The 12,080-nt window shown below is 45.4% G+C and overlaps 1 long non-coding RNA gene across 2 annotated transcripts in view; it reads left to right on the forward strand.

The window, feature by feature from the left end:
* The first annotated feature begins 3,448 nt into the window (after positions 1-3,448).
* The window catches only part of LOC112547521 (uncharacterized), a 52,558-nt gene continuing 43,926 nt past the window's right edge, over positions 3,449-12,080 (forward strand). For both annotated transcript variants that reach the window (XR_003091289.2, XR_012903321.1), the window contains exon 1: positions 3,449-3,588. This is a non-coding gene — a long non-coding RNA (uncharacterized LOC112547521). The remainder of the gene's footprint in view (positions 3,589-12,080) is intronic.

Genomic DNA, 12,080 nt, shown 5'->3' on the forward strand with positions numbered 1-12,080 from the left:
AAAATATATGTTGGAACCATATCTGATGGTCTGAAATATTATCTGCCATCCTCCAAAAAATAATGGCTAAAAACCATATTAATTAAGAGCCCCTTTAAGGCTCTCACTCAAAGGTTCTCAAACTTTATTGCATCAGGACTTCCTTCTGACAACAATAATGACTACATGGCACCATGACTACAGGGCACGGAATAAAGCCCCTTTCCGAAGGATCTCTTATTCTTTGAAGTAGGAATAAGAGATCCTCCGGAAAAGGGCTTTATTCCGGAGGATCGCGCCAGTCTAGACGCTTTTTTCCAGCTTTTCCCCAAGCCGGAAAAAAAGCGGCGGACATGTTTATTTAAATCCCCCGCGGATTTCCCTATTCTGACTTACCTGCTTTGCATGACTATTCCGGAGAAGGGGCCAGTCTAGATGTAGCCTAGCTGTCTTGTGATTCAAAAGGAAGAGAATAATTACCTCAAATAATAATAATTGACAAATAATTGGACAATACAGACAATACATATCTTAAGTAATAGAATTAATGTGCAAATTCACATATATTAGATAAATCAGATTCAATACAGTTTTGACATAAATTCTTCTAAATATTTTAGAAATGTGAATCTGTCTGTCCATCTGTGAGTCTGTTTGTTCCAGAATTCCTCCTAAATAGTAAGAGCTAGAATAACCAAATTTGATGCACAGCTTCCTCTTATCATAACTTAAAGTAAGGTCAGGGTTTGATTGTACCAAGACAATGGGATGTTCCTGGAATTCGATTGTTTCTCATAAAATGGAAAGGGAGGTGTCTGGTAGAAGGGACCGTTATACTGCAGAATAACTATGGGGGGGGGGCAGTAAGGATCCAGAAATGGGGACCAGGACAGCTATAACCCCATTTGGCCAGCAGGGGGCAGGAGTGGGGAAAGGAACAGGTATCTACTATATACCTGTTCTGCAAACCTCAATTTGTGTAGCTTTTTCCGCCTCTTTTTTCAGAAGAGGCTTTTCCAACATTTGGCCCGTCTACATTGGACCAAATGTTGGACTCACCCCCTGCCTTTTTCAGAACATCCCTTTTTCCTCGTAAAACAAGGTTTACAGGGATGCCAAAAAAGCACGTCTGCTCTTCTGAAAAAAATTTCAGAAGAGCAGATGCGTTCCCCTGGATGTGGCAGAGTTTTTCTGGAATACCAGAGTGTAGACATAGCCTCAGAGAGTTTGTCTGTTTGTGTTTCTGTTTATCTGTCATGGGCAGGCATGTCTCATCTGGCCCCAAACTGTGGGGACTGCCTGAATACTGAACCCCTCAGCTACAGCCCCACCCCAGAACAATAATTTAAATGAAGAAACACAAAACTTATTGGCTAGGTCTAGACTGGCAAGTTTTCCCACAAAAGCAACTGCTTTTGCGGAAAAACTTGCCAGTTGTCTACACTGGCAGCTTGAATTTCCGCAAGAACACTGACGATCTCATGTAAGAAATCAATGCTTCTTGCGGAAATACTATGCTGCTCCTGTTCGGGCAAAAGTCCTTTTGCGCAAAAGCTTTTGTGCAAAAGGGCCAGTGTAGACAGCTCAGATTTGTTTTGTGCAAAAAAACCCCGATCGCAAAAATGGTGATTGGGGCTTTCTTGCGCAAAACCGCGTCTAGATTGGCACGGACGCTTTTCCGCAAAAATGCTTTTGCGGAAAAGTGTCCGTGCCAATCTAGATGCTCTTTTCCGCAAATGCTTTTAACGGAAAACTTTTCTGTTAAAAGCATTTGCGGAAAATCATGCCAGTCTAGACGTAGCCATTGAGTTAAGAACCCAAGCAATGCTGGGTAAATCTTCTTCTGTTAAAATATAATGGAGCTAAATATTGTTGCTGAGAAGGTTTGAGGAAGGGAATGATCAGATAGAAATTACACTTCCTTAAGATTCGGGGTTCAAATGATTGAAGATTTATACTACCCTTGGAACAAGAAGCACATTTTCCTCTAGGTTTGTACAGCATTTGTCACATGGACAGCTATGACTGCACCATAAATAATCATTAGGGTTGGGACTGAGTTACAAGGTTTTGATCAAGACCCAGAGAGCTATTGTGATTGCTGGAGCAGAGATGTGGTGGTTTGATGCAGCGAAGGAAGGAAGGGAAGGAGATTTTTGTGAAGTTTGAAAGCTCTTACTAGAAAGTCAGCTAGCAAAATAATGTAGCTGCTCCTCTGTATCACTTTCTATAAAAGCTTTGAAAATCTGTGAGAAGTGATTGGATTAAGTGAGGTAAGATTCACTTCAGCTAAAGATAGTCCTAGAAAGTTCAGGGACTCAGCCATCCTGGTCACTTAATGCAGGGATGGGGAACCTAAGGCCTGGGGGCCAGATGCAGGGGCTCTCCCCAAGCATTTGGGAGTACATGCTGGCACTCCAGCCCGCCTGCCATCTCACTATAAAGCGGGAGTGCACAAACTCTACTAACGTGTACCCCCCTAGGCTCTGGTGTGTGAAGAGAATGTAGGAAGTGTCTTTCTCCTGGTCAGTTGGGGGCCTCGTCAGTGAGGGTTTGGTTTTCCTTTTTTCCTTCTCACTTGTGTGTAGCCCCCGACTGATTTTTCGGTGGGTCAGTGGCTCCACCCCTGACTTAATTTCTGGGGGCTGCTGAGAGGAATGTGCATAGTAATGGCTCTTTGCACACCTTCTGAGAGTTTCAAAGCACATTCTCTGCAGTTGCAAGCACCAAGTGCTAGCGTGAGCACAGGCCTGGCCTTGCTTCCAACATGTCCCCTGTAATTGTGCCTCATAGCGCTGGCCTACCCTACCACTCTGTGTGTGAGCTTTGGCTCCAGCATGGATGCTCTAGAGGAAAGGGATTTCCCCTCTGCTCTGTCCGACATCTCATACACTCACAAACAGGGCCAACCACAGTTTGCCTGTCATGACACTCCTGTTTGGTAGACACGTCTATAGATCCTGTGTTCTGCTTAGCTCAGGGACTGCTAGTACTATAGGGAGACTACCCAGCCGGAAGAAAATAAGATGGAGGCAGTGCCATGTAGGTTGCAGAGGAACTGAAGGAGGCAGGATGTATGGGGGTATCTTACCCCCTCCCCAAAGACAGCACAGCTGACCCTGTGCCCTGGTCAGCTGGGGGCCACGTCAGTGAGGGTTTGGTTTTCCTTTTTTCCTTCTCACTTGTGTGTGGCCCCCAAATGATTTTTCTGGCATCATCCCCTCCCCCCCCCCACTCCCAGCACTGCTCTGTTCCTAAAGGACACAGTCTGGCCTTTAGTAAACATCTGCATGAGGATGTACCTGCTAAATTGCATAAGGAATACTAAGGCATGGCAGCATGTGTTAAATAGCCTTCAACACAATGCACATCTATAATAGGCTAACATTAGAATCTATATACACTATGATATCATCTGCCTGCATCACATCCCCACTGTGACAATCCTCATCTCTCAGAAGCTAAAAAAACTGAGCCAGATCCGGAGCTGCTGTAAGTCTGGGTAGGTCCCTTGACTTCAGTGGAGCTACAGTGATTTACATCAGCTGAGGAGCTAACACTTTGTCCTTGTTTATACAAAATGTCCTCAAGTCCAGCAGCTTAACACAGGTAAACTTTTCAATGACTAATTACCATTTTTAAAATATGGGTTTTTTATATCCAGATTTATTGACGTTTCTGTCTGAGGGAAAAATTCTCAGGTTCAGAAAAGCTTTTGTAAAGCACTTCTCTGCAAGTAATCTGCAGGATCTGCAGTAATCTTACAGGAAAGCCGTAGAACTGATGGAAAAACAAACCTGCCCAAAAAAAGGCTTACCAATGACATTTTTATTGTGTGTGTAAACATTTAGACATGGGATTGTACCTTTCTGAAAGGAGCTAAAATATTAAACAGCCTAAACCCCCACTACTGAATTATACATAAAGAAAGCTGACCCAGAGTTACACTATGTCTATCAAACTCAAGAGCTTCCCAGCACACAGTCATGGTTTGTCAGGCTTGATAGGCAAGTGGTTAAATACAATGTCAGACTGTATTGTTATCCAGTGCAGCTCATGGATCACGAATTAGTAGATTAGTAACATTGTCAAATCCAGCAAAATATTGACAATGAATTGAATAATTTTCCATCATTTAGATTCCTGATTTTTTTTATGTTAAGTTTCCTTGGCAGTGAATGAAAAACCAACCACGTATGAAAATACTGCTTTTGTTTTTATGATTTGGCATGTGCAGAGCAATAATATATGGCTTATTCATGGCTGAAAAATACTAAGTGCTTTGGCTCTCCACACCTCCTGGATTGGTAGTGAACCCCTTGGAGTCAGTGGTCTCCAGCAGGCCTTCCTTCCTCTTCCCACCTGGTCCCGCACTACCTGACCAAATGTATTTCTGACACCAGCCACCACAAGGGAGGGCAGCAGCCACAGCTGGAGTAGTGGTAGCAGCACCAGGCCCTCTTTCTGGCTCCTTTACAGTGTGGGATAACATCAAAACTCTTTTCTCCTACTGGTGCACATTACTACTTGCTCTTCTGCTTCCTGTCTCTTCCAGCTTACAGCGCCCAATCATATATCTTACTAATCTCATCTCCCTCTTACATCCTTTTCCAGATTGTAACCAATGGACTAGTTTGCCTTTGTTATATTTACTGTGATTCTGTTCCTGCTTCATTATTATATTCTGCTTTGCATTAGATTCAGCAGTAATGCAAGTAACCTACAGACTTGTATCCTGTATAACATTAGCTTCGGCCAGTTAGTATAAATCTTGAGGCCTGTAATATCTAAACAAATAAGTTTTGTACAGACTGACAACCCAATGAAAAACCCCAAGTTATTGGGGAGTGGAAAAGAGAGGTTAAGTGCAACTGTAGATGTAATGTATCCGATACAGACACCATTCTGTATGTACTACAGGAAGAGGAATAAGTAATCGTCATCATGCCTAGTGAGGTTCACTAAGTAAAAGACAGGTTTATCACTCCCATGGCACATCAGGTCATATTGCATCACCACTTTTTAAGTCAAACTGAAATAATGATTATTATATTATAACCTTTGGTTAAGACTTTGATTAGTCTGTAATTAGATATCACTGAATTAGGCCAGATATGATGTCTGAGTAGAAATTAATAAAATTGACTAAAACACCATTATAACTGAAGTGCATTTTTGAATGCGGATAAAACAGCGAGGCATTTAAAGAAACCTCTGTGGAAAATTAAGTAATTCAAGGTGTTCAGTACATCCAATAACCTTGCCATGCAGGATACAGGGTTACATAATTTAGCAGTTGTGCTGCCTTACACTCTGGTTTTTAACAGTCATTTGATCCCAAGTACCTTGTCTCGTGTTTGAAAATTTCACAGTTCAGTGCAAAATAAATTGATTTTTTTACTAGGTCAGCTGTGGTGACAACCATTGATTTAAGAAGCTTATCACAACATAAGACTAAATGCTATTTCTAAGCTCCAGCTCTTTAAAGAGTTCCCAGAAGAGAGACCACAGCAATACAAACCGACTATTCCTGACATATATATAAAAGAGATCTGAATTCTGGGAGCATAATAGAACAAGAAGATTAGTTTGTGTTATTTGGTAGCATTTTTATGGAACACCAAATGTTATTTACTTCCTAATCTGCCCACAAAATACAAAGAATTGCTGCTCCGAGCTCTTTCAATGATAATATGAATGACTCACTTTAGTTACATATGCCCTCAAGTAACCTAAAGATATATTTTAAACCATTTAAACACATTTAAAATAGATCATTCTCTTCTCCTTAAGGATGCCTACATTGTTTGCAGGGAGCTATATTACACTGTACAATTCTACACCTTCTACACAATACGTGTTAAAGCACATATTTAGCCAAGTCCAAAGCATGAACTATCAGTATTATCTGGCATTATTAAAAGTATCCCTACTAATGTTTCACTTCTATCATCCCCCGTTGGGTTATTTGTTCGTTTTCATTTTAAGTCTTCTTCCAGGCTGTCCCTTATTTTAGAACAGCTTCCAATTAATAGACCCAGTCCTAACTTCACTGATTCAAAAAGACCCATTTGTTCCATGATGCATTTTGATTATGCTTAAAGATGGACCAAAACCAAATCCTCAGATACTTATGTTCAGCTCTTTCCTTTGTAGGGGGCTAAACCAAAATCGTAACCAAACTCCCCCAGATGTTGGAAGAGTCTGGATGTGAATCAGAATACAAACTCTGGCTCTGACCTCTTTTAATTATAAGGACTGACTATGTGACAGAGTGGTCTCGGTCCCAAGGTCTCCTGCTGGAGGTTTTATGGCTTTGTCACCCTGCCCCAGAAAAGAGCAGTAGAGAAGTCCTTCAGGCTCCCTGAAGAAGCCAATAGGGGCCCAGCAAGCTAGTATAAAGAAAGCTGCTGGGTCAGAGCCAGTTCACTTCTCGTTGGAGCTGTATGAGTGTAGTTGGCTGGCAAAGCCCCAAACAGGGTGGTACATCCAGGAGCTAATGAGAGGGAGCCCTGTATTGGTGCTGGGACTCTATTTGGAAAAAACCCTGAGGTAAAGGAAAAGATGCTGCAGGGCATTATTGCAGCAGTGGAACTTAAATGAACGAAGACAACAGAGAGTTGCTATCTACAGGGTCCCTGGGTCAGGACTCAGAGTAGCGGGTGGGCCTGGGTTGCCTCAAAACCCCTTAGCCACTAGGGGGAAGTGGCCTAGCTACTGAGTCACCCCAAAGGAGGAACTGAAGCATAATGGCCCAGCTAGAGAGCTGTAGTAAGGAAGCCCCGAGGGAACAAGGACATTATCTCCAAAGCATCCCCGGGATGCTGCTGTATCCCGAAGCAGGAAGAAGCAGAGAGGAAGTACAGACATATGCAGCCAGCCAAAGGGTGCACTCATGACACAAGAGTGTCACACTCCACCAGCACATTTTGCATTACATTGTTCTGTGCTATGACTCAAGGTGGCTAGGCCTATGGGGCAAGGTCTCTGCACAGTGCTGCCTGTGCTTACTGCACAATAGACATAATGACTGAGCGAATGTGGTTCTTCTCTGGAAAGAAACCCTATAAAAATAACACTCTGGAGCTCAATAGCTGTTTTTCATTGACTTCAGATCAAGTTAATTCCCTTTACAAGTGAAGGTGTGGGTTTTTCCTCACTGTCTAAATCATAGACTCACTATGGACTCTCGTCGAACTGAGCTCATTTCTGTCTTGCCCAATATCACCAGTAATATAGGTTCTGCAACCTACATTCTGTCCTAAGTCACACCTGTCCACAATGGAGTAATTATGTCCAAAATGTTGCCGGGGAGAGGAGGAGAGACATGCCCCCACCATAAAATCACCCCTGCCACAGCAGCCAAAAGAAAAAGTTCTAACAAGTGATTTTGCCCATCTTTTTAAACAAAAACTAGGACATATCTCCATCTCAAAGTGTTTACTTTGCTCTTCTCCTGCCTGTCTTCCTCTGGTGTGGTCTTTGGTTGTTCCTGTCCTATGTGGTAGCAAGCTCTGGGTGCTAAGGTGAGTTTTAACTCTCCTGCTCAAATACTTACTGTCTCCTCTCCTCTACAGATTTGTCTCTGTGTGAAAACTTCTCAGACTCACCTGTTTCACACAAATTCCCCAATGTGTCCTCCTCCCTCTCATCCAAGTCACCTCTCTCTCCTCTTGCTTCTGAGACTTTTGTCCCCAAAATCCCATCTAGTCTCTCTTCCCAGATCCCCCTCACACTTGCCCATTTCCTCAACTCACCTTAATTTCTTTCACCCCACCACTAACCCTTCTCTATATCCTGACATCATCTTCTTCCTTTCCCAGCTCCACTGAGAGCTGTCCCTTAGACTGTGTCACCCCCTAATGGCTGGCACTTCGCCTCCATCTCCTGGTTAGGATTAGAAATTTCTTAATACCAGGCACTACAGGCTCTCCCTGCCTCCTCCCAGTCACTTGTTTTCCCCTGCTTCTGCTCCTCTGACCCTTTCCTGCCCTCTAGGGAGCTGGATTGGAACTGCCTGCCTGCCTACAAGATGCAGGTTGTAGGTGGACCTGGCTGAGAAGGGTGGCTCAGGTCAGTGACATGATGCCCAGCTCCAGCCTCGGGGCAAGGCTGCCAGGGAGTGGGGCATGGGCTGGTGGTGTTGCATTTGCAGGCAGCATCCTCCACCTCATTCCAGCATTCCTGCAGGTGGTAATCAGATTTTTGGTGTCCAGCCAGGACTTCTGACTGGACATCCTACATGTCCCCCTAGACTTTCCAGTAGAAAACCAAGCACCTGGCAACCTTACTCCTGGTGCCTATCCCCTCATAATTGCCCCTTAGTGCCTGTGTCATACCCTTGGGCTGTGTCTACACTGGCATGAATTTCCGGAACTGCTTAAAACGGAATACTATTCCGTTTTAAGTTTTTCTGGAAAAGGAGCATCTACATTGGCAGGCTGCTTTTCCGGAAAAGCCATTTTTCCGGAAAAGCATCTGTGGCCAATGTAGACACGCTTTTCCAGAAAAGAGCCCTGATCGTCATTTTCGTGATCGGGGCTTTTTTCCGGAAAAGACTACTGGGCTGTCTACACTGGCCCTTTTCCAGAACAGTGTTCCGGAATAAGGACTTATGCCCGAGCGGGAGCAGAATAGTTTTTCCGGAATAGCGGCTGATTTTGTACAGTAGAGCGTCATTGCTTTTCCGGAAATTCAAGGGCCAGTGTAGACAGCTAGCAGCTTATTCCGGAAAAGCGGCTGATTTTCCGGAATAAGTGGCCCAGTGTAGACACAGCCTTGGTGCCTGCCTCCCCAGTGGTGTCTCCTAGAACCATTTTGTCTCCTAATTAATGCCTCCCCCCAAAGGTGTCACCAGTGTCTATGCCATACTAGAGGGCTGTGTCTACACTGGCATGAATTTCCGGAAATGCTTAAAACGGAATACTATTCCATTTTCAGTTTTTCCGGAAAAGGAGCATCTACATTGGCAGGCTGCTTTTCCGGAAAATCCCTTTTTCCGGAAAAGCGTCTGTGGCCAATGTAGACACGCTTTTCCGGAAAAGAGACCCGATCGCCATTTTCGCGATCAGGGTTTTTTTCCGGAAAAGACTTCTGGGCTGTCTACACTGGCCCTTTTCCGGAACAGTGTTCCGGAATAAGGACTTATGCCCAAGCGGGAGCAGAATAGTTTTTCCGGAATAGCGGCTGATTTTGTACAGTAGAGCATCGTTGCTTTTCCGGAAATTCAAGGGCCAGTGTAGACAGCTCGCAGCTTATTCCGGAAAAGCGACTGATTTTCCGGAATAAGTGGCCCAGTGTAGACACAGCCGAGATGTTTCTCAATGCCCATGTTACCTCCTAGTGCCCATTCCAGCTGTGCTCCCCAGCTTTCCCTTCCAGCTCTTCCATAACTGTCCCCTGAAGGAACTACAGTTGCTGCACATCCACATCCCTCCAGCTCTACAGTGGCAGAGGCCAATTGTAACAGTCTCCTTCTGCTAGAGCTATTAACAGCTAAACATGTGATCAGCAGCCTGCAGGAGTAGAAGAGAGGAGAGAAATAGGATGCCAAGCCCAGCTGCAGTAAGACACCTCAATCCCTTTCCATCCCTCCTCTTCAGTCTGCCAAAAGTTGTAGGAAGGCCTTAACTGTTCTTTCTCCCTCTCCCCATATGAAAGCTGGGGAGGGAGATGTCTTCCAAGCCTCCCTTATTACACCCACGTCTGTGCAACTTCATTATCTCCAACGGAGTTACATAGGTGTAAACTTTGCTGATAATGCATCACAGAGAATGCATTTTAATACAGCCAGATGTAAAGTTATATATCTAGGAACAAGGAGTGCAGACCACAGCTACAGAGTGGGGGACTCTTGATGGGAAATCAGTGACTCTGAAAAGAATTTAGCAAGTCATTGTAGATAAATATCTCAGTATAATCTCCCAGGGTATGTCTACACTACAGCGCTAATTCGAACTAACTTAGTTCGACTTAGTTAATTCGAACTAAGCTAATTCGAACTAACGGATCCAGACTAAAAAACTAGTTCGAATTAGCGTTTTGCTAATTCGAACTAGCATGTCCACATTAAGTGGACCCTGAACCGGGGTTAAGGATAGCCAGAAAAGTGCCGGCAGGGCATCAGATGAGGACTTAGAGCGTGGAGCTGCTGCCTCAGGCTAGCCGAGGGCTGTGCTTAAAGGGACCCGACTCCCACCCCGGACAGACAGTTCTCAGGGGTGCCCCACTTGCAAAGCAGTCCTGGCTTGGATTGCCCGGAGTACCCACACTGGGCACATCACAGCACTCGGCCATCAGACCGGCTGCACTTGCCGCAGGCTGCCATCTGGGGAGAGGGGACAATTGGGGGGCTGCAGGAGAGCTTCCACCCCCAGAAGCCCACAGAGCCAGCCCAGTCCTCCCCATCGGGGGCTCGTACCCCATTCCTCCCTCACCTCCTTCCACTTACCCCTCCCTAGCCCCCCCTTCCTGATGTACTAAATAAAGAAAACGTGTGGTCAAAAATAGAATCTCTCTTTATTGAACAAAACTCGGGGAGACTGGGAAAAGGAGGTGGGAGAGGGGAGGGCAACTACAATGATAAGAGGTTTGGAACAGGTCCCATATGAAGAGAGGTTAAAGAGACTGGGACTTTTCAGTTTAGAAAAGAGGAGACTGAGGGGGGGATAGGATAGAGGTCTATAAAAGCATGAGTGGGGTGGAGAGGGTGCATCAAGAAAAGTTCTTCATTAGTTCCCATAACAGAAGGACTAGAGGACACCAAAGGAAAGGAGTGGGTAGCAGGCTTCAAACTAGTAACAGAAAGTTGTTCTTCACAAAGCAAAGAGTCAACCTGTGGAACTCCTTGCTGCAGGAGGCTGTGAAGGCTAGAACTAGAACAGAGTTTAAAGAGAAGTGAGATAAAGTGATGGAGGTTGGGTCCATGGAGTGGTATTAGCCAGGGGGTAGGAGTGGTGTCCCTGCCCAAAGTTTGTGGAAGGCTGGAGAGGGATGGCACGAGACAAATGGCTTGGTCACTGTCTTCAGTCCATCCCCTCCAGGGTCCCTAGGGTTGGCCGCTGTTGGCAGACAGGCTACTGGGATAGATGGACCTTTGGTCTGACCCAGTACAGCCATTATAAGCTCAGGGCTCAGGGTCGGGGGTCTCAGTGGACCACCTTGATTTTCATGCGCACCTGTTCCTGGGTGGCCAGGCTGGCAGCTCTCCTGCCCTAGACGGCCACTTTCCTGTGCCTAGTGCGGAGGTCGTGGACGAGGTCCACGATGTCCACACTAGACCAGGCGAGTGCCCGCCTCTTGCGGACCCGGGCAAGCTCCCGGGAGCCGCCAGCCTGGTCCCGAGAAGAGGGGGAGGGCTGGGGGGCATCGGGTGGCTGGCTTGAGCCGTGCCAGGTGCAGGGTCTGCTGGCTGGGTGCTGGCAGGCTTGCACCTGGCACGGGCATCGTAGCCAGCCCGTGCCCCTTTAAGGAGTCCGGGGCCGGGAGGGGGGCAATAGAGTTTCCCTGGTGTTGGCCAGAGTGGCCACCAGGGAAAGCTGGGGAAGGCTAGCCTCCCACTAGTTCGAATTAAGGGGCTACATACCCCTTAATTCGAACTAGTAAGTTCGAACTAAGCTTAGTCCTCGTAGAATGAGGTTTACCTAGTTCAAACTAAGTGCTCCGCTAGTTTGAATTAAGTTCGAACTAGCGGAGCGCTATTGTAGCGCCTATCAAAGTTAATTCGAACTAACATCCGTTAGTTCGAATTAACTTTGTAGTGTAGACATACCCCCAGTGCTGTGATATAAGAAAAAGGGCTAATGCAGTCCTTGGGAAGTAGTGAGTAGGAGCAGGGTGGTGATTTTATCTCTGTGCATGGAATTGTGAATCTGATACTAAAATAGTGCTTGCCATTGTGATGACCACATTAAAAAAAAATTATGACAAATTAGAGAGGGTGGAAAAGCCACACAAATAACTTCAGGGTTGGAGAAAATGCCATATAATGAAAGCTTAAAAGACCTTAATGTGTTGAGTTTTTCAAAGGAAAGATGGAGAGGTGACTTGATTACAGTATTTAAGTACCACCGTGGGGGTAAAAGTCCTGACTACAAAAGGGC

Source organism: Pelodiscus sinensis, chromosome 4, assembly GCF_049634645.1.
Source record: "Pelodiscus sinensis isolate JC-2024 chromosome 4, ASM4963464v1, whole genome shotgun sequence".
NCBI lineage: Eukaryota > Metazoa > Chordata > Testudines > Trionychidae > Pelodiscus > Pelodiscus sinensis.